The sequence below is a fragment of the Choloepus didactylus genome, chromosome 1 (genome assembly GCF_015220235.1).
Source record: "Choloepus didactylus isolate mChoDid1 chromosome 1, mChoDid1.pri, whole genome shotgun sequence".
NCBI lineage: Eukaryota > Metazoa > Chordata > Mammalia > Pilosa > Megalonychidae > Choloepus > Choloepus didactylus.
This window is the reverse complement of record NC_051307.1, coordinates 103,847,408-103,872,780: the sequence shown is the minus strand read 5'-3', so window position 1 is coordinate 103,872,780 and position 25,373 is coordinate 103,847,408. Positions and strand designations below refer to the sequence as shown.

Here is a 25,373-nt window from a genome sequence, read left to right as displayed (position 1 = left end):
TGGGAGGCAGAGTACCTGGGTTCCACTCCTGGAGCTGTTGAGTGTATGACCCTGTGCAAGTCATTTCTCTTCTGAGAAATTCAATTTTCTAATGCGTGAAGTGGACCAGTTGGGAGTTGGTCACTTGCCAATTCTGACACCCTGTAAGTTTTCAGACTTGCTGGGAATCCAGGGCGGGGCTTACGAGCAAGATCTTGGAAGAGAATTCCATGGCAGGCTCTCTTCCTCCCAGGCTCAGCGCCCTACTTTGGCGCCTTAATAGAAGACGCAGGCTCCCCCATTCCTCCAGCAACCCCACGACTCGGGCCACTTCCTCTTTCTACATCTCCTTCCTCTTCCTCCAGTGCAGGCAAAGCCTCCACACCTCCCTCTTTCCCCTTCTCCTTTGCAAGTCTCCTGCATTCCCGCGTCTCCTCCTCTTCCTCCAAGGAAATGCAATGCGCTCTGTGCGCCCACCTTTTGGCAAAACCACTGCCCGCGGCGGGCGTCCCCTCCCCCTCCAGGCGAGCGCTGCGCGGCGGCCCCGCGGGCACACGCCTTCCCATACCTTACATGGACAAATGCGTGCAGGCAAAGTCAGGAATTCGGGCCCCTGACGTCAGCCTCCAGCGCTCAGGGCACCGCACGGGAGACCGAGGGGAGGGGGTGGGGACGGTGGGGAGGAAGGAGGGGGAAAGGCACCAACCAGCAGCCGCTCCAGCCCTGCCGAAGTTTCACTTTTTGTCTGTGGGTTCGCTCCCGGACCCCGCGTGAGCTTTCCCGGGATAAGTAGCTTTAGCAAGCGGGGGAGAGCCGGGCGCTGCAAGGTAAGGGCTGGCTGCACCGCCCGGGGCTCGGGACGCGGGCGGCGCGCTCCGCGGGGCCGGTGCGGGACGCGGGGCCGGGCCTGTCCGGGGCTGGGGACAATGGGAGGGGGAGTGCTCGGGCACCTCCTCCTCCGTCTCTGCCTCCGCCTCCAGCCGCCGCCGCTGCTGCCCCGGCTGCCTCCTCCCTGAGGTATTGTTGCAAATCCTCCTTCCTTCCCCCCACCCGCCGCCCGCAGGCGCCTCGGGAACCCCCAGCCCTACCCGGGCCGGAGGCGCTCCGGGGTGTCAGAAGCGCGGGGCTCAGGGCATAGGGTGCGCGCCTTGCCTGGGCCACTGGGCCCGTGGTGCGGAAGTGCCGGCCGCGGCCCAATCACCGGGTGCACGCCATGGAGGAGGGGGATCCAGAGTTTTTCGGGAAGTGTCGACCCTGTGCTGGGCGGTGCTGGAGCCCTCTCCTGCGCGCCCCATTTTTGGGCTTTTCTGGGCGCCCAGGGGGCGGGGCCACGCCCAACCGCTTAGAGCTTTCGCGGAATCACAGTTGTCATAGTGGAAAGGCCGTAGGAACTGAGTCCTCCAAGTTCCCCCATTTTACAGTCGGGGCAACTGAGGCCCAGAGAGAAGGGTCTCCCCCAAAGTCACTCACGAGAGCCGAAAATAAAATAGAAGTTTCCTGATTCCTAGGTTCCTTTCTCTGAACATTGCTCGAGCACCCAATGTGTGCCAGGAGCTGTGTAGGGTGTGTTGGGTCAGAAAGGAGTTTGAGACACAGTCCCTGACCTCAGGAAGTGCGCAGTCGAACCAGGGAGCCAAATCTGACCAAAGGTAGAAAGTGCTAAGTGCTGGGGAAAGGGCATGGATAAAGTTTTAAGGGGCTCTGGGCAAACAGTTTCAATTTTTGCTTGTTGGTGCTGTAATTGGTAAGCGCTATCGAAGGATGGGGGAGTTTTCCGAAGCCAGCGAGTGGCATGGAGAAAGGGCATTTTCGCGAGAGAACTGCAGGACCAGAGGGGATTAAATAAAGTGTTGGGGGTGGGGATGAAACTGTAAATATTACTGTGTTGGGGGCGTGCGATTGGGGAGCAGGGTACAAGAGATGAGATAGTGGACTACTGCCTAGGTAGAGGAACAGGGCAGTGTCTGTGGGACGGCTGGGTCCTAAGGGAACCCTCAGAGCTCTCCAGCTTCCTTTCCCTTTCCCTTTCCCTTTCCCTTTTCTTTTCCCTTTCCCTTTCCCTTCCCCTTCCCCTTTTCTTTTCCCTTTCCCTTCCCCTTCCCCTTTTCTTTTCCCTTTCCCTTCCCCTCCTTTCCCTTCCCCTTCCCCTCCTTTCCCATCCCTTTGCTTCTCAAGATCCAATGACTTCCTGCCCCCAACAAGAAACCCGATCATCAAAAACTCGTTATCTCCGAGCTAGTTGCTTAATATCAGACTCGTTTACTTTACTTTCCTATCCACTTTCTCTGTCTCTCTCCCACCCTCTTTTCTCAATTGCTTGCCTTCCAATAAAACTCATTCTTGTTAATATGTTAGTGACTTAGTGGCTTACCCCTCCCAGCACATGTGCAGTTTTAGAAAGCCTTAAAGTGGAAGGAGGGAAACTGGATTGGGGCACTTTTAGAAAGCAGCCAATCCCCCATCCCATCCTCACCCTCCCTCATTCTTACTGATAGGGAAACAAGAGAGGGTGGGTGCAATCCCGGAGCCAACAGTGAATAGTAGTGAATAATGCAGGGCCAGAACTCCCAGTAGGGTCCTCTCTACCCCATCACCAACCTTTCTCTTTCCAGGGTTCCTAGAGTGTGGATTTTGTAATTATGTATTTGTAAGGCTGCCTCCCAACCACATTACCCAGGCCATTACTGTCTAGGATATTTAGATGGAAGAGAAGCGATTGGGATTAGTTGTCTGACCAGTGGTGGGTGCAGGACTGGGGCCATGTAAGCAGTGGGTGGCCTAGAGTTGGCTTTGGGGATGAAGAAGAGAAGCTGAGTTCCTAAGCTGATTAGTATGGCTGGGACTGAGTAGGACCCTTCCTGGGGTCACACATAGAGAGGTGAATTCTCTGGGGAAGGTGAACAATTAGTTCCAGACAATAGTGAGTGGGAGAGGAGGCTTGATTATGAAGGGCCTTAAAAATACTGGGTGTTGGAGTTTGGATATGACTTGAAGTCATCCTTTGAGGGTTTTGAATGGGCTGGGACATGATTTGGAGGGGGAGGAACTGGCAGTGGGAAGGTTATTGCCACCCAGATTCCAGTGAGAGGCAGTAATTTGGCTTGAAACTATTACCGGTGTGTGTTCATTCGTCATGTATAACAAAGTATATTCTATGCCTCATTGGGAAATATCGTGAAAATTGTATAGCACATTCCTCTATTTTGCTGAGATGAATAAACTATATTTAATCAATTCTAAATGACTTTTTTTCATAGTTTAACATCACTGAAATTGGGATTTCTTATAATCACGAATGTGTCATTGTTGAGCAGCTTTTTTCCATTATAAGTTGGTAATATTACGTCTTACAACTGATGGCTTAGATTTGATAAAATTTGTTAATTATACCCTTTATGAATGTAACAGTGCTTTACACTTTATAAAACACTTTCTCATCAGAGATTTCAGGTGAATCTCAAAAAACACCCAAGAATTAGGCATGGTGGCACTGTCATTTCCACTTTAACCCTTGCCCAAGGTCACACAGCTAATTAGGAATCCACTCAAAATTACAACCCAGAACCTTTGACTTTTGATGTTAGCATGTGACTTTATCCTGCTGTGGACCTAGCATGGGTTAATTGGGATTGGGGGAAGAGTCAGATTGGATTCGATTTCGGAACTACGACTTAAGATGCTGGAATGATAGGGTTTTGGCCAAGGACAGAACAACTTAAGGGACTGGGAAGGCCCTCTTAGGCCAGAGACTTGCTGCATTAAATAGAAAATGGACAGGGAGATTTAAAAAAAAAAAAAGCCAGGTTGCATGGGGAAATCAGGGAATGGAGCACAGCTGTTTTCATATAGACAGGAGAATAGCAATGCATGAAGGACACATGTTCTGGGCCTACAACTGGCTTTGCCCTGAGAGTACAAAGAAGGGGAGGACGTGGGCTTTGTTCTTGAGAAGCACACAGGGGTGTGTGTGTGGGGAGGGGTTGTCAGTGTGTTAAGTGCTGTACGGGGTATATTTTGGCTGTTCTGTACCAAGGAGGAACTACCTCAGGGAAGCCACCGCAGAGGGAGTGGTGTCTGTATTGAAATCTTTAGGGCTAAGTTGGAGTTGTCCAAGTGGAAGAAGGACAGGTGAGAGACAGACTGTGCTGGTTTGGATGTATTATGTCCCCCCAAATGCCATGTTCTTTAATGCAACCTTGTGGGGGCAGATGTATTAGTGTTGATTAGGTTGGGATGTTTGGATTAGGTTGTTTTGATGGAGCTGTGCCTCACCCAACTGTAGGTGATAACTCTGATTAGATTATTTCCATGGAGGTGTGGCCCCGCCCATTCAGCATGGGTCTTAATTAGTTTACCTGAGCTCTATAAGAGCTCAGACAGAAGAACTCAGAGCAGCTGCAGTTTAGAGAGACATTTTGGAGAAAGCCATTTTGAAACACAACCTAGGAGCAAGCAGGTGCCAGCCACGTGCCTTCCCAGCTAACAGAGGTTCTCCAGATGCCATCGGTGTTCTTCAGTGAAGGTACCACATTGTTGATGCCTTTCAATGGACATTTATGGCCTTAAGACTGTAACTTTGTAACCAAATATACCCCCTTTGTAAAAGCCAATCCATTTCTGGTATTTTGCATTCCAGTAGCCTTAGCAAACCGCAACATGGACCTATTAGGCAAAGGTAGTAGATGCGGAAATAGGGAGGAAGATGGTCTATTTTTGAGGCTGCATTTTGAATGGCCAGCATGAAGGGGGTTATAGAAGATGGAGAAAGGGAGAGTTTTTATTTTTGCTAAGTAGGTTTAAATTTATCTTGTAAGGTTTAAGGGGCCATTCAGTGGGTCCTTAGAGCTTGTATATGAGTACAAGCCTGGGCAGGGGCTCCACAACCATTTCTGTGGGATTAGGTATTTGGCTGGTAATGAAAGAGACAAAGTAACACATTTAGTAACTAGCTGAGTGAACCTGAGACTTTGACCCGGGGCAGTAATTAGGAGCTGAGAGCTGAGTTTGTGCGTTGGTGGGCGGCGACTCTTCCTGGAATATGGCTGCGCCTTGCTAGAAGAAACTGCCGTGAGGAAGGGAGAGGTAAAGTTGTGCTGCATGCAGTAAACTAGTTTCTGGGTGGAAGTCCATGGGCTGGCTTGAAGGTACAACTGAGGCAGAGAACATGAAGGTGAGAGGAAGGAGGGAAGGAATGGAGTTGTGATGTAGGAGTTGGCTACAGGCTGCCCGGACTTGCCTGCCCAGACCCTTGGAGGAAATGGCTGGTGCCTTCTTAATGCAAATCACAGAAATAAGATGGGACATTGACTGTATTTATGGGGACTTCACTTCTCCTGACTTTCTATGAATAGGGTGGGTGGGTGGCCAGAGGGTTAATGGGATTAATGCTTGGAAGCAGGTAAGTCAGAATTAGGGTTAGAAAAGATTTATTTTCCTGTCATTCTTCCTTAACTATAATAATGATATTTAAAAGAATTTCTGAGTGCTTACTGTGTGCTTATATAATTCTCATACTGATTCATTAAAGTAGATTTTATGCTTATTAGTCTCATTTTGCAGGTGAGAAAATAGTTGGAGAGGCACACAACTACAAAGTGACATGGCCGAGTTTTGAACCTTTGCCTGATCTATAGCTATATCACCATACTCTGCTATGCCCACAGCAAGATAAGTTCAAACCAACATTGTCAGCATCCTTCCTTGGAATTTAATTAGTCACCATTCACCGGGACATGGGCAAGCAGGCTTTTCCTTTCCACACTGGTGTAGGCCTTGCCCTTTCATCTCTCTTCAGATGCTGTCATGCCTTCTATCCTTTGGTGTCTTCTCTCTCCAATCCTGACTGGAAAGGATAGAGCCTCTCAAGCAAATCGTCTGCCCCTCTCAATACCCTACTCCACAGTCTTCTGTGATGATAAGGATTTGATGAGTCCCTATAGAGAGATAGTTGGGGCAAGAAAGGAGCCACGTGGAGAAGTGATGGAGGGTGTTAATACCAATTATTCTTGATCATATGGCTCCTGTGCTAATGGAAGATGCTTTTTTTGGTGTTGAGCCAAATAGCTCCTGCTGTGTTCTATCCTTCCCTTGGCCATGCTGATCTTTTCCTCCAGAAAGGCCTTCTGACTCAGGACTGCAAGGGATCAACTAAAGTTCTCCTATAGCCTGGTTGTCTCAGGTGGGTCATTTGCAGTTTGAGGACTCACAGATAAAGGCTGAAATGAGCTGCTTGTTATCTAGCAGGGAAGACTGACCCTGGTAATGGTACCAGGTTTTTCATCTTTGAATTCCTTTCATCTCTGAATCCTGAAGATGTTAAAGAACTGTTTGATAAATGAAAAACATTTATTGACACAATAAAACATAAATCACCACCACCTGACCTGACATATTTACTGTTGTATGCCCTCCACTTTAAAATAAGCTTCATGAGGATCATGGTTAGGTGTTTTGTTCATGGCCATATTTCCTGTGCCTAGAAGAGTGCCTAGCACTTGGAAATATGTCTTAAGTGAAGAATAGCACTGGTAAGAGAGGGTGGACTTTTTTATTGACCCCAAAGCTTGGGCCTGTGGACTTACCTATGCCATAGCTCCCACAGCTGGTATTGGGCAGTCCCATCCTTAGGGTTATGATTGGGGGACTGGGCTTGCAGAGTTGAAAGGTGCTAGACTGTTTACGCAGAGGTTAATTGAATTGTGACCACTCTTCCACTCTTCCCTCACACAGCCGGGTGGCTATGTTGTCCTTGAACATTGCTCTGATTTCTTAACCCATACCTTGGCTTATGCTCTTTTCTCTACCTGGGAATTTCCTGCCCTTCTGTCTTTGCCTGTTGGAATCGTCTGATCCTTTAACATCAAGTTCAAAACCCAACTTGTGCCATGAAGCCCTTCCCAGGCTTCTCACCCCATTCCACCCTTTTCTGTTATGCTTATGTAATTACATGCACCTCAGTCTCTTGCATTCAGTTCAGCACATGTGTATTGTGTGATTACTGTATGCCCGGCAGAAATGTTGGATACTGGTTTACAAGGGTAATTAAGACAAACTCTGCCTTGAAGGATCTTCATTCTGGCAAATGGAGTGAGACTGAAATAGAATGTGGTAAAGGCCCTAACAGGGTGATGAAAAGAGGGTTAATGGGAGTACTTAAGAAAGAAGCGACTACCCAACTGGAAAAACTGGTGAAAGCTCATGGAAAAATAGACATTTGAATTGGGTTTTGAAGCATGAGTAGGAGTTCACCTGGTGGACAAGTATAGAGGGGTTTTCCAGGCTGAAAGACCTTGATGTGTGTGCACAGGCCTGAGACCTGAGAGTGTTTGGGTAATGGAAGTGTGTGATTGGAGATCATTGTTAAAGATGGTGCTGGCTAGAGAGAGGTGGACTATAAAGGACTGGTAGATTGAGCTAAGGAGGATGGCAGTGATGGTGGTAAGGGGTCCAGGGCCGTTTGTTACTTCTTGGGCTAGGGATGGTCTGGTTGGATCTATATTTCAGAGAGCTCTGGTGGTAGAGTGATAGCAGGTCAAGACTGGAGGCAGGGACCCTGCTTAGGAAGCTTCTGGGGTGTTCCAGGGGAGGAACCTGTACTAGATTGGCAGAGTAGAGTGGGAAAAATGGATTCCAGAAGCTGTTTGCTAGTAGAATCAGATCAGACAGTTTAATCCCTACTCTAGTCTTTCTAATTATTTGCCAGCTTATCAGCTTGGCTGGAAGGAACTATTTCACGGGCACCATAGTTTATAGGCAGTAGGAGATGCAGTGAGATGGCAGCCAGTTTCTGCTTTACAAGTGTTTAGAAATCACAGAGTGGTCTGCGGCCTTGGCGGTCAGTGCAGCCTGATCACTCATTGTACAGAGAAGGCAGTTGGGACGCTGAGAGTGACAGTCTTGCTTGCATTCACACTGCTGGTTAGCTGAGCTGGAGTTGGGCAATGGCCGTCAGTCCTGGCCATCTCTCTTTCTAAGGTTTTCTTGAGTTTCAGTTTCTGCTGTGTCTGATACATTCCTTCCCCACCCCACTCCCACTCTCCAGGGGCTTTCCTTTGGAGAATTTTGGGAGGGGATGTGACTTGGAGATCTTTGTACTTTGTGTTTAAACCTTCTGCTTTGCACTTTGAAAACAAAGTGATTAAGACAGCCTAGTTGGAGTATGTGTGTGGTTTGGAAATTTGTTTAGGTTACTGCCATTACGCCTATCACTTGTTTGGAAGAATCAAGCTGTTTCTGACTCTGTGCTAATGCCAAGGTTCCCTGCTTAGTGACAAGCCCCCCCCACTCCCAATTCCTCACCAGCCCACTTTTTGTATTTACTTATTTTTGCTAGCCTTTAGGTTTTCAGATTGCCAGTCTCAGATGCATTACAGGGTAGATCCTTCTGTCTTATCCTTCCCTCTTAAAGCTGCCCATCACAACTCGTCTCACAGAACCCATTAGCATGTCTTAGCTTTCATAGCACTTTTTATGTGGCAAATGTATTTTACAATTGTTTTTATTACTTAGTTCCCAATTGCAATCCAAGAGATGGGTTGGCAGGATTAGACCTGTTATGAAGAAAGTGAGGAAGAGATTTCAGGGGTGAAGAAACCTTCCCATTGGGGCACCAAGCCCTAAGTGGCAGAGTGAGAATCAAACTCCCACCTGTAAAGTTCCTGTCACGCTCCTTAACTTCTGCAAGTGAGTGTGAGATAATTGATGTAGAAGCCCTTAGTAAGCCCTATCCACAGGCAAAAAAACCATTATTATTTCATTGCATATGAATTAGAAGCATTAGTTGTCTGTCTCTGAGGCTTTGGAGGGCCAGGCTGAGACTCAGGTTGGGAACCACAGAGCCCAAGCATCTAGGTCTCGCCATGCTATCATTTTGGCAGGGTCATCGTCAGTGTTTTTTGGTGTAGGGCAAAAAACAAACTGTGTTTGAGCCACCCACTACCCCTGTGATCTTAAATAAATTCCAGGACATCCTGAGCCTTCAAATAGAGATTATGCGATACATCACAATGCTGTTTTGAGAACCAGAGAAGTTTCTGTGACACTGCTTTATAAGTAGTAATGTAGTGTGCACGTGGCCAAGGTTCTGCTCGTTGTGGCATTGCTGGTGGTTCCAGAGGGGTCTGCCACATAGTGATAGCACCTTACGCTACTGGTGGAGATCATGACATTTAGACCCAGAGAACTCCAAGTTCAAGTCCTTGCTCTACCATTTAATAGAGGCTGCTCCCCTGGGGTGGCCATAGGCGCTTTCCGGTTTACCCACTTGCTTTCTCTTTAGACCTCTTATTAAAGAGGACACTGCTGCTAAGAATACTGTGCTCTGCAAAGTGGGGTGAGAGCTACAGACATTCACAGGCAACACCAGGCTGTACAGCGAGATGGTTCGTCAGCAGTGAATGGCTGTGCAGTGTGTCTACTTTGGCTATGGCCATTCCATTGCTTCTTGGAGTTTGTTTGTGTTGAGTTTTTGTGTTTTTCAGCCCTTCAAGGTTAGCTTCTACTGCAGTAAGTGTTTGTGTTTTGGCATCACATTGTGGCAGGAAAAGCCCCTGCACAGGAAGCTGTGCTGAGGGGTGGAGCCAGGCGTTCCTCTGAAACCTGCATGGGAACCTTTCATGGGGCTTGTAAGCATTAGGATCAGGACAGGGTGGGGTTATTGCACTGACTTTCAAGAAGCGTGCTGTGGCCTTGCTCCTACATGGTGCAGTCACTCTTCCTGCAGTAGCCGTTGTCAGCATTCATTGATCCGTCCGGCCATCAACCAACAGCTCTGCTGCCACCTTGTAGAGGCCTTCCAGATGTCCCCTCCTTCCCCCTGCTCAGGAGAGGATGATGTGGAAATATACAGTGCAAATTCTTTGGCATTTTCCTGAGAATATGTCCTTAACCTGAGCCTCAGTGTCCTTATCTGTAAAAATAGCAGTTGCAACAGTACCTACTTCCTGCAGAGATTGACTGTCCTTTCTAGTTGGCCCAGGAGAGCCCTGGTGTTTGCTTGTGTCCCAGTGCAGTTATTAACAGTATCCCCTTTCACTCTCAGAGGTGTTCTGATTTGGAGGATACATATGTGGTCACCCTATGTGTAGGTAAGTAGTATGTGAGGTAGTGCAAGTAATGCAGATGTAGTTAGGCACAAGGTAGGGACTCAGTTAAGATCCATGCTTTTGTTAGAGGAGGTGCTAGGTGTTTTTGAATGAACTGCTTTTATAAAGGTAAAGTTGGACAAAGTTTGAAGGGGCCAGGGATGTCAAGATTGTAAGCCCTTATAGTTTATTAGGGTTGATAAAAATGTGTTAATCATAAGAAAGTGTCATGAGAGTGGTACAAAAAAGGACTTACAGAAAGTGCCAGTCCACTGGAGCATGCAAAGAAGCTCATTGGAAGTGCTGTGGCTTGGGTTGGCCTTGAAGGGAAGGCTTAGACCCACTTGGGAGGGGCAACTACCCTCAAGAGTCTTTGTTCATGTACATAATTTAGCTGGGTTTGAAATCTATTGTTTTTCCTCCCAAGGCTCCTCTTGGTAATGGTTTCTAACTGTAACAGTGGAATCCCAAGGCTGAACTAAGTTCTGTGGCAGGAGGTCACCAGAGTAACCTGGACTTATTCTTCCTAATGAATTTCCACTGAAGACGATTCTTATTTATTTCCCAGGAAGAAAAAAAAATTGCTTGGCACCTGGAGTTTCTGTCTTGTTTGGCATGAAAACAAATCATTTTCAGGAACTGCAATAGTGAGGTGCCACACAGAGGGTGGGGTGAGCTGAGTCATGGGAAGGTGAACGCTGCAGTATCAGGGCGGGTAAGTATAACCTTTTCTTAGAATGAGGTGAAAGGTGGGTCAGCTTTCCAGTAGTATGGTCATTATCACCCTGGAAATCCCTCTTCTTCTTGGCCACAGATAGGCAGCCTCCCTTGGCAATTATCAGGGTCCTAGTAATGACAGCTGGACAGGACCTTAAAGATACCTGTGCCCATTGATTTGACACATTCATGTGTTCATTCACTTGACACATGTGCCAGGTTTACATGTAAATGAATGAGTGAACCTCTAGTCTGGGTTTTGGAAATGGAAACACAAATGCCATGTGATCCCTGCCTTCAAGGAAGTCATGTAAATAATCGAGAGAGTATATAAAAGCATGTGCAAAAAATATATGGCGGCTCTATTTGGACAATGATGGACTCTAGAGACCTGGAGAAAAATTCACAGATGAGGAGACTATCATTTGACCTGGGCCTTAAAAGATGAGTGGAAATTTGTTGCAGGAAGAGAGGAGAGGATATTTAACCAGATAACCAACTTGGGCAAAGACATGGAGGTGAGAAAGTGCATGGTGCTTTGGAAAATTGGAGTCCGTGGTGGACTGCATATTAGAGAGGCCCTGGAGATGAGGCTGAAAAGGCGGGGTTGGGCCTAGGTTGTGAAGGGTCTTCATTGCTGTACCAAGGAGTTAAGACTGTATATTGAGGGAATCATCATGTGGGGAAGTGATTGGATCTGTCCTTTAGGACAATAGTTGGTTACGGTACACTGGTTGGATTGGACAGAGGGTACTAGAGACAGCTGGAAATACTGCAATAGCCAAGCAAAATAATAAAGCAAAACTGAATTAGGGTTGAGGCAATGAATTATGAGAGATGTTCCACAGGTAGAATAAAGATCACCCAATCTTCTCATTTTGCACAAGAGGAAACCGAGGCCTAGAGAGGGCCACACACCGAAAGTCAAACAGCTCTGGTTCAGTATAACTCCGTAGTGATCCCGTCCTTGCCAAGTATTTCAGAAGGATGACAGAGTGCATGGTTGTTGAGATAGCTCTCTTTCAAGAGGAGGATTTCCACTCCTTTTTATCTTAATAAAGATACCTCTTAGCTCTGAATGGAATGGACTGTTTCTGAAATTACAGAATTGCTAATGACTGGAGATATTCAAATTCAAGCAGTGGCTTATGGGAAGGCTGTAGTGAAAATTCAGGCATTGGTTGAAGACTTGGAATAAGATGATTTGAGGCCTTTCAACTCTGACCTTTTTTTTTTTTTTTTTTTACTTCCTGGGAAAAGAAACTTATAACAGCTTTATCCTGGGGTCCTCTTTCTACTTAGGATCCCAGGATCATTTTAACCAAATTGAAAAGGCAGAGTGAGTTAAAAATGGATGATTGGCCAATCAAAACTATGAGATTCCACTTCACACCCACTAGAATGGCTATTATTAAAACAAAACCAAACGAAAAAGGAAAATAGCAAATGTTGGAGAGGATGTGGGGGAATAAGAAACCTCATACCCTGTTGATTAGAATGTAAAATGGTGCACCTGCTGTAGAAAACAGTTTGGTGGTTCCTCGAAATTTTAAACATAGAACTACCCCATTTCTGGTTGTATACCCCAAAGAATTGAAAGCAGGGACCCGAACAGATATTTGCATACTGTTGTTCAAAGCAGCATTATTCACAGTTGCCAAAAGGTGGAAGCAGCCCAAGTGTCCGTCAATGGATAAATGGATAAACAAATGTTTATACATCCAATGGAATATTATTCAGCTGTAAAAAGGAGTAAGTTCTGATGTATGCGTCAATATGGATAAACCTTGAAATCATCATGTTGAGTGAAATAAGCCAGGTACAAAAGGAGTCATTTACAAAACATTCATCACCTTTACAGAAAAAAATGCCAGAACTCTTACCCAAATACAGCTGTTTTATCCCTCTGATCTCTTTTTGAGACCATAACCCTAATCTTAACCCCACAAAAGCACATGCTCTCTTTTGTGTATTTGTACAGTGTTTCTTTTTGCGTAATGTTATTACAAAGGAGCTTTTCCTTGTTTTTGCCTGGACTTTATATCTATATTTTAGGCAACTAAAGATTTGTGGAAATTGATAAATCCTAGTGTAACTATAAACCACAGTAGGCACCGGGAGAGTTTTCTTTCCTTTTCTTTTTTTAAAAATTAAATACATTTCAGTGTGTTAAAAAAATGTAGTGATAAATGGCTACAGCAAAGAACTTTTACTCTTTTCTAAATTCCTAAAGACAATTAATTGTTTCTTTTGCACATCGACTTTTCCTTACCACCATTACCGTTTTCTCCCTTGTGTTATGTGGTTATCCGAATGTATGTCATCTCCACTGCATGGATGTTTTGCTAAGTCAGACAGCATGGCTCTGCCACTTGTTAGCCATTTAACCTTGTACTAATTACTTAACCTCATCTATAAAAAGGGGGATAACAGTGCCTTCCATGTAATGCAATAGTGAGAAAGAATTATATGTTCAATGTGGTGAAGCATCAAAGCCTGTGATGTGTAGTGTCACCCATCAGATGATAAGACCCCTCGGACCATTTCTCTTGTATTTCCCCATAGAGTATGATCTATAGTAAACCTTAAATAAATGTTGGACTGGCTAAATAAATTTTAAGTTCTTCCAGAGGAGAATATAGGGGCAAAAGTACCAAATATTTCTATTACTCTTCATACCATTTGCCACCCAGCCTCCAGAAAGACTGTACTAATTTTAATTTGCACAGTTACTAGCAATGTGTAAACCTACTTGTTTCTGTTTGTCTTCACCAGGATTTTTTTTTTTTTTTAATCATCATTTTATTGAGATATATTCACATACCACGCAGTCATACAAAACAAATTGTACTTTCGATTGTTTACAGTACCATTACATAGTTGTACATTCATCACCTAAATCAATCCCTGACACCTTCATTAGCACACACACAAAAATAACAAGAATAATAATTAGAGTGAAAAAGAGCAATTGAAGTAAAAAAGAACACTGGGTACCTTTGTCTGTTTGTTTCCTTCCCCTACTTTTCTACACATCCATCCATAAACTAGACAAAGTGGAGTTTGGTCCTTATGGCATTCCCAATCCCATTGTCACCCCTCATAAGCTACATTTTTATGCAACTGTCTTCGAGATTCATGGGTTCTGGGTTGTAGTTTAATAGTTTCAGGTATCCACCACCAGCTACCCCAATTCTTTAGAACCTAAAAAGGGTTGTCTAAAGTGTGCGTAAGAGTGCCCTCCAGAGTGATCTCTCGGCTCGTTTTGGAATCTCTCTGCCACTGAAGCTTATTTCATTTCCTTTCACATCCCCCTTTTGGTCAAGAAGATGTTCTCCATCCCACGATGCCGGGTCTACATTCCTCTCCGGGAGTCATATTCCACGTTGCCAGGGAGATTCACTCCCCTGTTCACCAGGATTTAATTTTGTAATTTGCATTTGTTTTTGTTAAATTATTTGTGACATGATATTTCATTTTTGCTTTAATTTGTGTTCTTTTAGTTACTGGAAAAATTTCCCAAATAATGGTTTAGTGTTTGTATTTTCTGTTGTGTGAATTGTCAAATGATGAAATTTAAAAATATTCTGGGAAGATTGGGGGAGGCTTTGTATGAAAGGGCTTAAAAACTTTAGTGTTTTGAGTTGCTTAAATTTAGTTTATTTATGCATTCATTCATTCATTTTTTCAGGAAGTATTTATTGAGTACCTACTATGGGCCAGGTGCTGTTCCAGGGCTACAGACACTACAAGGAACAAAATAAATGAATATAGTCAGTGATCTCCAATCTCCAACCTCTTGATTTAACATGTATGGAAGCTGAGACCTAGAAAAATGTGGTGAATTAGAGTCATAGTTTGTTTTAGTAGCTTAACCATTTATTTGAACAGTGATGATTTCAAATGTTTTCTATCAGTGGCCTTTTAAACCATGGGAATAGCCTGGAAATTTCAGTATTGTGATGTTTAGACAACATCTCCAAACTGTATGTGCATTGAGAAAGCAGAGTCCTGATTTTTGGTTTAGAAATATGATTCCTCCGTCTTCTTATATATAGCTTCTTCCCAGACTTCTCTACTTCTTACATTTATATTTGTCCTTAAATGAACAAACTTGTTGTAAAATAGGACCAGAAAACAAAATAACCCCAATCCAAGCCGTTTGTAAAAGTGTGAATGTTTTTGGACATGTTTTTGGTAAATAGGAAGAACAGATGACATATTTTCCTATCAATAAAATAGTCAATTTGGATTTAATAAGGCAGTTATTTTCAGGTAATAAAAATTCAACTAACTTGCCATAACTATCTTGCTTAAAGTCAATTAAGAGCCTCATATTCTTCACTTGCTGGGTAAAATTTAATAGAACTTCAGTTAGGCATTTATTGCTTATTTAATTCAAAATTAAGTTAATCACCACAGTTGGTAACAACCACTGAGTATTTAATTAACATTCAGCAAACTGTCTTATTAAGTCTAAATTAGATACAGGCAGGTCTTGTTTATCCCCATCAGTTTGCAAACACTACTTTTCTACCTCACACCCCAAAGGGCCTTTGGTTTTCCCATGGTTTTCCTCTTCTGATTTGTCATTCATTTTCTTCCGGTTGATACCCAGCTTGGGTGAAGGAGGAGAAGATGCAGAGGTCCATTTTGTTATGGGAACTTCTGGCTTGGGGCATAGCTGAGAAACCATTCCATTCCATTCCATTCCATTGCATTCCATTGCATTCCATTCCATTGCATTCCGTTCCATTTTTCCAGAACGATTGAGCACCTTCTCTCTGTGAGGCATTCTTCTAAACAATGAGAAAGCTATAGAGGAGGAGATGTTGATATTTTTGGTTTTGTTTTCCCATCTTAGAAATGAGAGGATTGCGTATAGTTGATTCACTTAATACACATTTATTGGCCTACAGTGTGTAAGGCACTTTGCTGGCTGTTGGGGTTACCATGATGATTCAGAAAAGGTCCCAGCTCTTAAGGATGATGCACAGTCTAGTGAGAAGGTGCACTTATAGAAATATTGGACAAGGTGTTGCTATAGAAGCAGGAAGTTCCCTTAGAATGCAGTGATTCTGTAAGACATTTTCCCAAAGCGTTCAAGGTATTATTTGAGAAAAGGGTTCTGTAGCCAAGTAAGTTTGGGAAAGACTAAGATGAAATTAAATGGATGTCTTTACTGTGGGTCTTCTCTGAGCCTTTAGTAAACTAATGCACATTGTGACCTCTCAAGAGGTTTGTTTTACAAAGTTATTTGATCATGGAATTACCCTGTGCCTTACCACTCTTTATCTAGAACTTGTTTTGGGCTAGTGTTCCAGTGTGCTTTGGGATAAGCTGCCATGAGCCATCGACCCTATCTTCCAACATCTCACAGCTTAGGAGGGCTACTCATGCATGCACCAAAGTAACTATGATATGAGAAGTTCAATTTATATGAAGTATGTACAGATAAAGTGGGTGACTTCATAGAGGCTGAGGGATTGAGGGCTAGGGTTGAGGGTGTGAAATATGGCAGGCTGTCATGGAGGAGAGCTAGGCTTTGTGGGAGAGGTACAATTTGTATAAACACAGAGGCCTGAAGGATTGCTGAAGGGTCTTTGGGAACTGAACAACTGAAATTGTGATATGACTGATATGGTTGAGAAACCCTAACCCACTGACACAACTTAAACCACTTTTCTTTATAACCTGAATCTGGAGAGAAGGAGGTGGGAGATTTTTCGATGTAGAGTTCTCTGCATCAGTTTTTCTTGTGTTCCAACTGAGTGAATGCCCATCTTTAGAAGTAAGCATTGATTCACTTCTGAAAGGCATTCAGATGGTTTGTCTGGAGTAGAGCCTCTGCTCTGTAAATTGCAATCCCTTTTAAGCATGAGCCTTGTCTCCTATGTGGACCATTTCATTCTAAGGGGTCTAGTTTTCCTTTACCCCTTCACTTACCATTTCTTCCTCCTTTCTAGCTTCCCTTATTCTGGCGAGTCACTTGTGTCTCATTTTCCATTCTTTTCCACCTGTATCATCCTTTCCATTAAAGGCAAGCTATGCTTTTATATTTTTGAAATGTCACCTACTTCATTTAGAATAAATGCTACTATTTTCCTCTTCTCCAGTAGCAACCATCAGCTGGAATATGCATGATGAGATGGAGGACAACCTTCAAATCTGGTCCACCATGTTACGGAATATTTGGCCTAAGGTTGTGTTCCTTCAGAGTCCCTCATTAGTACCCACCTAGTTCTTCTTATCTGTACAGAAGGGTGCACAGCTAGGGAGTCAAGAGACGTGGGTTCTATTTCTGATTCCATGTTAGGCACACTATTTCCCCTGCATGAGCTCAGTTTATCCATCTATGGAGTGTTGTGATTAGTCTACGTGTACACTTATGGCCCTTTCAACGAAAAAATGAGTTTATAGGGAATGAGATGGTTTAAACATTTGCTTACGTCAACATAAAGCTTAAGTCAACTTGGTTTGTTTGATCAGACATTTTTGTGCCTGGTAATAGGAGGAAATGGCTCCATGCCCACACATAATAGGCAGTCAGTGAGCACTGGTTCTCCTACACCCTGCCTCCTGCTGGATTTGTTTTCTTTCTATTGCTTGTTGCTTTTTATTCACATCTCCATCTCCTTTGCCACCCAAGTGTATCTCTTCTTTGCCTACACTCTCACTGCTGTAAAATTTTCTCTCTCCTTCCTCAGGTCTTATGTATGCCTTTTTTCCCTGCTGGCTCTGCCCATGGATGATGTCCACTTTGATACTTTCTAAAGACAAATGGCTATAATGGTGGGACAGATTGATTAGGGGGAGTGGGGTTTTCTGGCCAGCTGAAAATCTTTCTGGGAGACTAGCTGGAAGAATAAATATTGCTTTTCAATGAATCAGACAAATCTTGCCCTCAGAGAACCTACAGTAGGCTAGAGACTTGCAGACTTGCCTTCTCTTCTCTTTGACCCTTGTTAGAAATTGCAGTTGGTGAGGTACGTTATAAATCAGAGGAGGGGTTTTTTCTTTCTAGAATTGGGGAATGTGCTGTCAGTTCTCGGCATGGATTCCTGAGCATCCAGGAAAACCAGTCACCTGGAAAGCTCAGGCTTATTTCACAGACCTTGAAAAGTCAGCCTAAATGTTTCATTTCACCATCTACCAAAACAGACACTTTAGGGATCAGAGTGTCAGCAGTCAGCCCCTCAAGTGCTGGACCAGAGGATGTAACATGGGCTGGTGGTGCGACCCTTCAAGAATGATGTGTGCAGGACATAGAACAATCCCAGGGATGTTGTTCAGGCACAGACAGTGAAGTTTGGTTCAGCTCCAGTAAAGATTTTCAAAAAGTTAGGAATTCACCTTGACAGTCCTTTTGTTTTCTCTTTGTATTAAACATAATAATTAACTTTCAGTCTTTGTGACTGGTCCTTTGGAAACATTTAGAAACATTTAGATAGCTTTGATCTAAATATGTAGTGTTTAAGAGCGTGGGCTCTGGAACCAGAGTGCCTGGACATGCATCCTGGCTTTACCATTGACATCTTGATTTGTTTTTCAGTCTCTTAGGCCTCAGTTGCCTAATCCATGAAGTGGGGATAAGAAAATTACCTATGTCATTGTTAAGAGAATTAAATGAGTTAATACATAGAAAGGCTGTAGACCAGAGCCTGACACATGTTAAGCATCTGTTAAATATTTGCTTCTGTTATTATGTATTATTCTCATAGAATTGCAAAACGATAATTTGGAAAAGATATTAGAGATCATCTAGATGAGTAAGTTTTGTTCTACTTTTACAATAATCTTTTAATTTTGGAATAATTTTTGATTTATAGAAAAGTTGGAAAGAGTACAGAAAGTTCCCTGTGTACCCTTCCTTCACTCAAGTTTCCCACCATTTTTGAAATATTACATTATCATGATACATTTGTCAAAACTGAGAAACTGACATTGATACATTACAGTTAACTAAATTTCAAACTCTATTTGGTTTTCATCAATTTCTCAATTAATGAACTCTTTCTGTTCCAGGATCTAATCCCAGGTACTGAACATACATTTAGTTGTCATGTCTCCCCAGTTCAGATGAATGATTTTAAAACTTTCATTTTTTTTTTTTTTTAGTAGCTGGGGAAGAATTCTTTATAGAAAATCTTGTTAAAACCTATGTTGAATGAGCAGACTGGGAGTGCCTGTAGATGATGTGGGGTGGGAAGGGACCCACATTTCTTGCTGCCCCCCACTTTTTCTCCTTGAATGGGTTCTGGCAAAAAAGAGCTTAAAAATCAACAATATCCAGCTCTCTCATCTTCAGGGGAGGAGAATGAGGCCCCAAAAGGAGGAGTAGAAATTCTGGGCAAAGCTGGAAACCCAGAGATGGTCATAAAGGGATGTTGGAAATGCCCTGATTCTGTCCCTGTTTGTTGAATGAATGAGTGAGCTCCAGTCAGGGACTCTGAGAGATCTGGGTTTGGATCCAGGCTCTTCCGCTCTTCTTCTGTGTCTTCCTTATCTATAAAATGGGTACAGTGATTAGTGATACCTCACAGGATTTATGTTCATAAAATACCACAATTTTACTTTGTGAAAATTAAGAGAGCTAGAGTGGCCCACTTTTAGCACAGCCCAAAATACAGTACGTTCTCAATAAATGTTTGAAAAACAAGCCTTGGAAATGAGGAAACTGTCCTTAGAACTTATTTCAAGGAAGACTTGGAACAGATTAGCACAAAACAAAAACATTCATTCATAAGGAAATCTGTGACACTCAGGAATGGAACCAATCTTTGAGTTTCCGATAAGCAAAATATACTGTCTGTTTTTATTCTTGGAGGCTTTTATCATACAATACTACATTATGTTGCTGTCTGACTTTCACACAAATTGGTTCTCAAAACTTCTTACAGGAATTAAAAATACAAACTCGTGGGCAGTATGTGTTTTATAAATTACAGAAAACAGTAGTGTAAAGACATGATATAGTGGGTACATTAAATCCTGCACAGGCAATGATACCCAGGGAGGAACACATGGATGGAGGCTTGGGAGCTGGGAGCTGGGAAGATGGAATGAGGCGAGCAGGTGTGGAGCTTGGTCCTCAGTGCCAGGAGAGATGTCCCAGATGGACATCTCCAGCAGGGAGGCAGGAGGAAAGCTCAGGGCAGGGAAGGCAGTAGCAGAACCCTGGAGAAGTAAACCCTCTGAATATCCTCTTCCTTTATCTCTTACCATATCCACCGCTTCTTGAATGGGGCACAACTGACCTTTGGAACCTAATCATCATTGCTTTTCCTTACTGTTGCCTTTGTCACAGCATTTCCTCAGCCTGGATAGCTCTTCCCTGCCATCATCACCTATGTGAATCCAAATTGTTCTTCAAGGGCCAGCACATTAACGCCACTTCCTCCATGAAGTAGGCCTTGATTTCCTCTCTTCTCCCCACTAAGCAGGACATATTCACTTCCAGCTATGATATGTACCACTTGTACTGAGTACTTTCCACCTTCTGTTGTAGCTATCCATGTGCCTTTCTTAATTTTGGCTTTAACTTCTTTAGGACAATCATTCCTGCCTGGAATCTGGCAGACATGTATGTGAATATTTATTGAATGAATGGATGGATAGATAGATGGACATGTTTGACATCTCCTAAACAAGACTCAAACTTGGTTCCTTTAGGGTGGGATTTTAACTTGCTCATCTGTACACCCCTCAGAACCCAGGGCTGAGAAGATGCCTATTCCTTCATTCATTCAACAAATAAAGTCTCAGGCACTATTCTAGACTTGCAGCAGTAAACAGCCCATTTGTTGATAACTCTATGGTAAAAATAGTACTCTTTGGGATATGTTTTCATACTAAAGGTTTATCTGGAATTTTTTTTTTTTCCTTTTGTCACATAACAACCAAGCACAAAATGGTAATGTGTACAGGTGTACAGAGCTAGTTCTGCCTCATTCCTTCATCTCGCTTTGTACTCAAGAGAGGTCTCTGGACTTAGGCATTATTTGTCTCTCACATTATATGGCAATTCTTTTCTGATTTGTCTTCCAGATAAACTCCCAGTGCCAAGATGCCAAAATGCTCATGGTTGGGCTTCCTTGTTAATGTTTTTACTTCTCTTTTTAATACAGTAACAGAATGTGTGCCTCTGAGGTGGTAAATGGAAAAAAAAGACATGCAGTGGAGTAAACTATCTGTTTCTTGGGGCCTTCTGTACCTATCATAGGAGGAAGCAGCAGATGTGACCAGATGAGAGAGCCAGCTGACTTAAGTGCATGCCAGGATTGAAATTGGAGTGGCAAAATTGGTAGGAGTTTGATAATGCTGAATTGGGGGAGCCTAAGGTTCTCAGAGTGGCAGAGATCGAAGAACTATGGAGATCATCTAGTCTAGTTGCCCTGAAACTTTAATGAGCCTGAGAATCATCCTGGAGGATTTGAAAAGACACTGATTCCTGGGCTCCATCCCAGGGATTCTGTTGCCGGATATCAGGCAGGGCCCAGGAATTTGCATTTCTGGTGATACCATTACTGCTGGGAACCGCTGCTAGTTGGTGAATCTTGTCTAACTGCTTATTTTGATAAATGGTTAAATGAGTCCCAGAGATAGGTGGAAAGGACTTGCCCACAGTTGCACAGCTCATCAGAACAAAGCTCTTGTAAAAACCTAGGAATCCTGATGTCCAGTCACTAGGGACCATCTAGGAACAATATTATTTTTGGCTCTACACCAGAGTAATAGCTAGGTTTCACCAGTTTTTCCTGTTATAGTCACATACTTACTTTTCAGGGGCTTTCATTTGGCTGTCTCCAACTAAATCCTTTTATTCAAATATTTCACATTTATTGACCACTGCTGTGCATTAGAAATTGCATTTGAACTTGAGGACGTGTGGCACTGTGGTATTCTGAAAGTGTGGGCTTCAACCAGTCAGACGAGTACATTACTAGGCTTCATTGTCTCATCTGAAAATGAGGACAGTAACACTTCCTAGGCCTGACTCTTAGTCTGCTAAGGGAATATAAGATCTTGTTAAAGAGAAGTAAGATGTAGTTCCCTATTCATGCACAGGTGACTTCCTGAATGTTACAATATTGGAGGTGGGGGCAGCTGAGATTTAGTGGAAAGAACACAAGGCTTGGAATTAGGAGAACTGGCTTCAAGCACTGGCTCTGCCACTGATTTGCTGTGTGGTGTTGGATAAGTCATTTGATCTCTCTGAGTTGTAATTTGAAGGGAGTAGAATTTACTTAAGCAAAAGGAGACCAGTAGTGAGCAAGATTAAGGAAGAAAATTGGGATGAGGTGGAAATCTGCTTACCAGGTACAAGCTTTGGGCTGATGGGGAAAAATTTGGCTGAGGAGGAGGCCGGGTAAAAGGAGAGCTGGATGGCCTGCAGCTTGGTGTCAGGAGGGGCGGCAGGTAGCCCAGTGATGGTTGACTGTGAGCCAGCCTAGTCTCTGCAGGGGCTTGCCTGCAATCCAGGGGAGCTGTCTTCACTCCCATGGCAGGGTCGTAAGCAGTGCACAGCTGCCAGCACTGGCGGGTAACAGTGAGGTGGGTGCCAGGCCTTGGCCTTGGTGTGTGGCTGTGGAATCTGGCCAGCGTAATGCTGTCTACTTTGTACTGGGGCTTTGAGGCAGAACCTTGGTTCTGTGCCCCAAGCCAGCACAGGAAAGAGACAAAAAGTACCGTGATTTGAACCCAGGATTGACCTTGGCAGCTTGATTTCAGGGTTTGTTTAGCAATAAAGAGATTGGGTTAGAAAGGTACTTGATATGATTAATGTGCCTTTCATTATTGGCTTAGATGCTCAGAAAGTCCTGGTTAGAAGATGGGAGGTCTTGGGGAAGATAAAGAGAAGGTCTCATATGAGCCTCAGTTTCCTCATCTGTAAAATGGGAGTGATGGTGATCATGCTGATTATTCTGTCGGGATTAAGGATTAAAGTACTTAAAGTGTGAGAAGGCATTTTATAGATATACAATGCCAGAGAAGTGCACGGAGCTCGCATTATAGGAGAACACCAAATAGCTGGAGAAGAATGAGGTGGTGCTGCTGAGAGGACGCTGGGAAGTCATCTTGGGGAAGACTTGGGCAGCTAGTGTCCAAGGATGGGACTGTGTGGATGAGCGTATTGAGTTTAAGGGCCGGTGGAAATGTTGCTAAGCCCTGATTCACCATACTCATAGGGCTTTTGTCTTGGGTGAACCTGGGAGCTTCAATGAGGTTGGTGCTGCAGCATCCTCGTTTCACAAGTGTGAGAGGAGGGCGGCTGCTCATGGTCTCACCCCGACGGGGGGTGTCAGGGCTGTGGGTGGAGCTCATGGGGTTTCCACACTTTCCCTGCCTCACAGCCAGTCATTGCTTGGGTAGACCTCAGGGAGCCAGCTGGTCTCACCGTCACTTCATCTCACAGTGGAGGAGAGGGAGGTACATTGAAAAGTCTGAACCCTAGGCAAGTGCACCGCACAGTGACAGAAATCTACTCGCTGCTCTTCACAGCCCCTCCCCGCACAGCTCCACTCCTTTCTTTCTGACAGTCCTAGTTCCTCCTCCTTACGTTGTGCCCCAGTTAGGCTGATGGCCCATGTTTTTCCCTTCTTCACACATCTTCATTTATCTCATTTCTCAGTTGCCCTTCGAGTACCTTGCTGGCTCCTGTTTGTTTTTCTGAGATCTCTGAAATTCCCTTTCTTCAGATTATAGCTCGAGACAATACAGTATCTTTCTCCAAAGGTTCGTCTTCTGCCCATTGCATACAATCGTTCTTCCTTTGTTGGAATTAAACCTCCAGGAATCATCTACCTGTGCTTCCCTTAGCTTCAGACTACACTGTCGATCAAATGAGAATCCATCAAACATTAGCAAAAGGAGGCTCAGCCTTCTTGTGGAGCTGGGAGCACCCTTGCTGAGTCCATGTAGATTGTCTGCCATTCCCAGGTCTGGGGATAAGAATGTGAATAAGGTACCATCTGTCTGTCTAGCAGGCTGCGGTGTATACCGGAAGCAGATGTGCAGACCAAATTGGGGCAGTGGGTTAAGTGTTGTAGTACAGGCATCTGTGCCCAATGTCTGGAGGCCCCGTCCAGGAGGGTGTGAGGTGCTCTCCCAGCAGCAGGGTGGCAGAGAGGCAGCCCTGAGAGCATGCACATGTGTTTGGCCAACAAGATAAAAAAAGACATTTTGAAAGCATTGCTGTAGGTTCCACATGGCCATAATCCTCCCCATTTCCTAGAAATCATGGAGAGGTGCTGCCCCTGAGGCTTTTCTATCCTCCACCACAGCCTCCTTTTGCTTTGCCTCCTATCTTCGTGGTGGAGCTTTCCTCACCGGCTCACACACCCCCCCTGAGGGGCAGCCCTCATTCATAGCCCTGCAGACTCTTCCCAGGCACCTGCCTTCAGCTCTCAATTCACCGTTGGCTCTGCCCCATTGCCACCTGGGGGCTTGAAGGGCTCTCCAGACCCTCTCCCTTGGTTTCCGCTGTGATTCTGGAACCTGTCCCCTCTGGGATGCCCATATCTGGGACACACTTGTTTGCCCAGTCCGTTTTCTGCATCCAGAGTCCATCCAGGGACACACTTGTTTGCCCAGTCCGTTTTCTGCATCCAGAGTTCCCTGCCTTGTGCTCACATTTCCATTTAAAGCCCTCTTGAGCAGTCCAAGTGTCTCCTGCCAGCAGCATTCCTTCTGGTTCATTAGAACCTCCTTTCCCATCCTGTCAGGAATCTTCTTCCCTCCTCCAAGATCGTGACCTCCAGCTGGGAGAAGTGACCTTCCTGGGTCACAGGGCTTCCAGTTAGTTTTAGGCATTTCCTCCCCTTGTGTGTGAGGCTTTCTTCTCCTTCCTCCTCCTCCAGTCAGCTCTCCCTGCTTTGGGTTAATTTGTTCAAGGACGGCCCATTTTCGGTTTTGTCATCTGCGCTGGCATCTGTGTCTGGTGAGCAGAAGTAACTTGTGAAGCAACATAGAAGGAATGGTTAGGTCTACTTTTAGGAGGAAGGCAGAATGGCCCTTTGTAATGCTTAGGACAATTAGAATGTATTGCTTTGATTTACGAATTAATTTTATTTCCAGACACAAATATATGCACAGCTCTGTTAGAAGATAAATAAGGAGAACCATTTTGTGAGTGGAAATAAGGCACTTAACTGCCGTTTCTCTTCCTGCACTGCCCCACGGGGGCTCTGCTGTCCTGACTCTGTTCTATGAACAGCTTCTGGGAAAGCATTTCACCTTTAGCCTTCTCATTCACCATCTTCCCTGGCCTGGGGGTTAAAATCCTCCAGAGTGCATGCCTTTGCCCTCCCATCATCAGACCCTGCCTTGGTTTCCAGGATGTTCTCCTGCCATCCCCTGCCAGTCACAAACTCTGTGTTTCAGCTACCCTGAGTTATGGGTTGCAAAGCCTTGCACGACTGTGACAGTGTGTCTTAGCACCTGATTTTCTATTGTCCTGGGGCTCTTTCCCTTTGTTTCTATGTGGTTAAGGTACCTGCTTATCCCTCAAAGTGCGGCACAGATGTCTCCTCCTTTTTGAACCTCCCTGACTCCCTCAGGCAGAATTAAAAGTACAAAACAAAACAAAACAAAAAC

At 44.4% G+C, this 25,373-nt stretch overlaps 1 protein-coding gene across 7 annotated transcripts in view; it reads left to right on the top strand.

Moving 5' to 3' along the window:
- The first annotated feature begins 660 nt into the window (after positions 1–660).
- The window catches only part of LOC119535969 (LIM domain containing preferred translocation partner in lipoma), a 740,701-nt gene continuing 715,988 nt past the window's right edge, over positions 661–25,373 (top strand). For 3 of the 7 annotated variants that reach the window (XM_037838441.1, XM_037838450.1, XM_037838386.1), the window contains exon 1: positions 661–806. The gene's annotated coding sequence lies outside the window, so the exon portion shown is untranslated. Of the gene's footprint in view, positions 807–889; positions 997–4,976; positions 5,150–25,373 lie in introns of those variants that run through there. The other 4 variants (XM_037838408.1, XM_037838391.1, XM_037838458.1 and 1 more) reach the window with 4 other exon arrangements.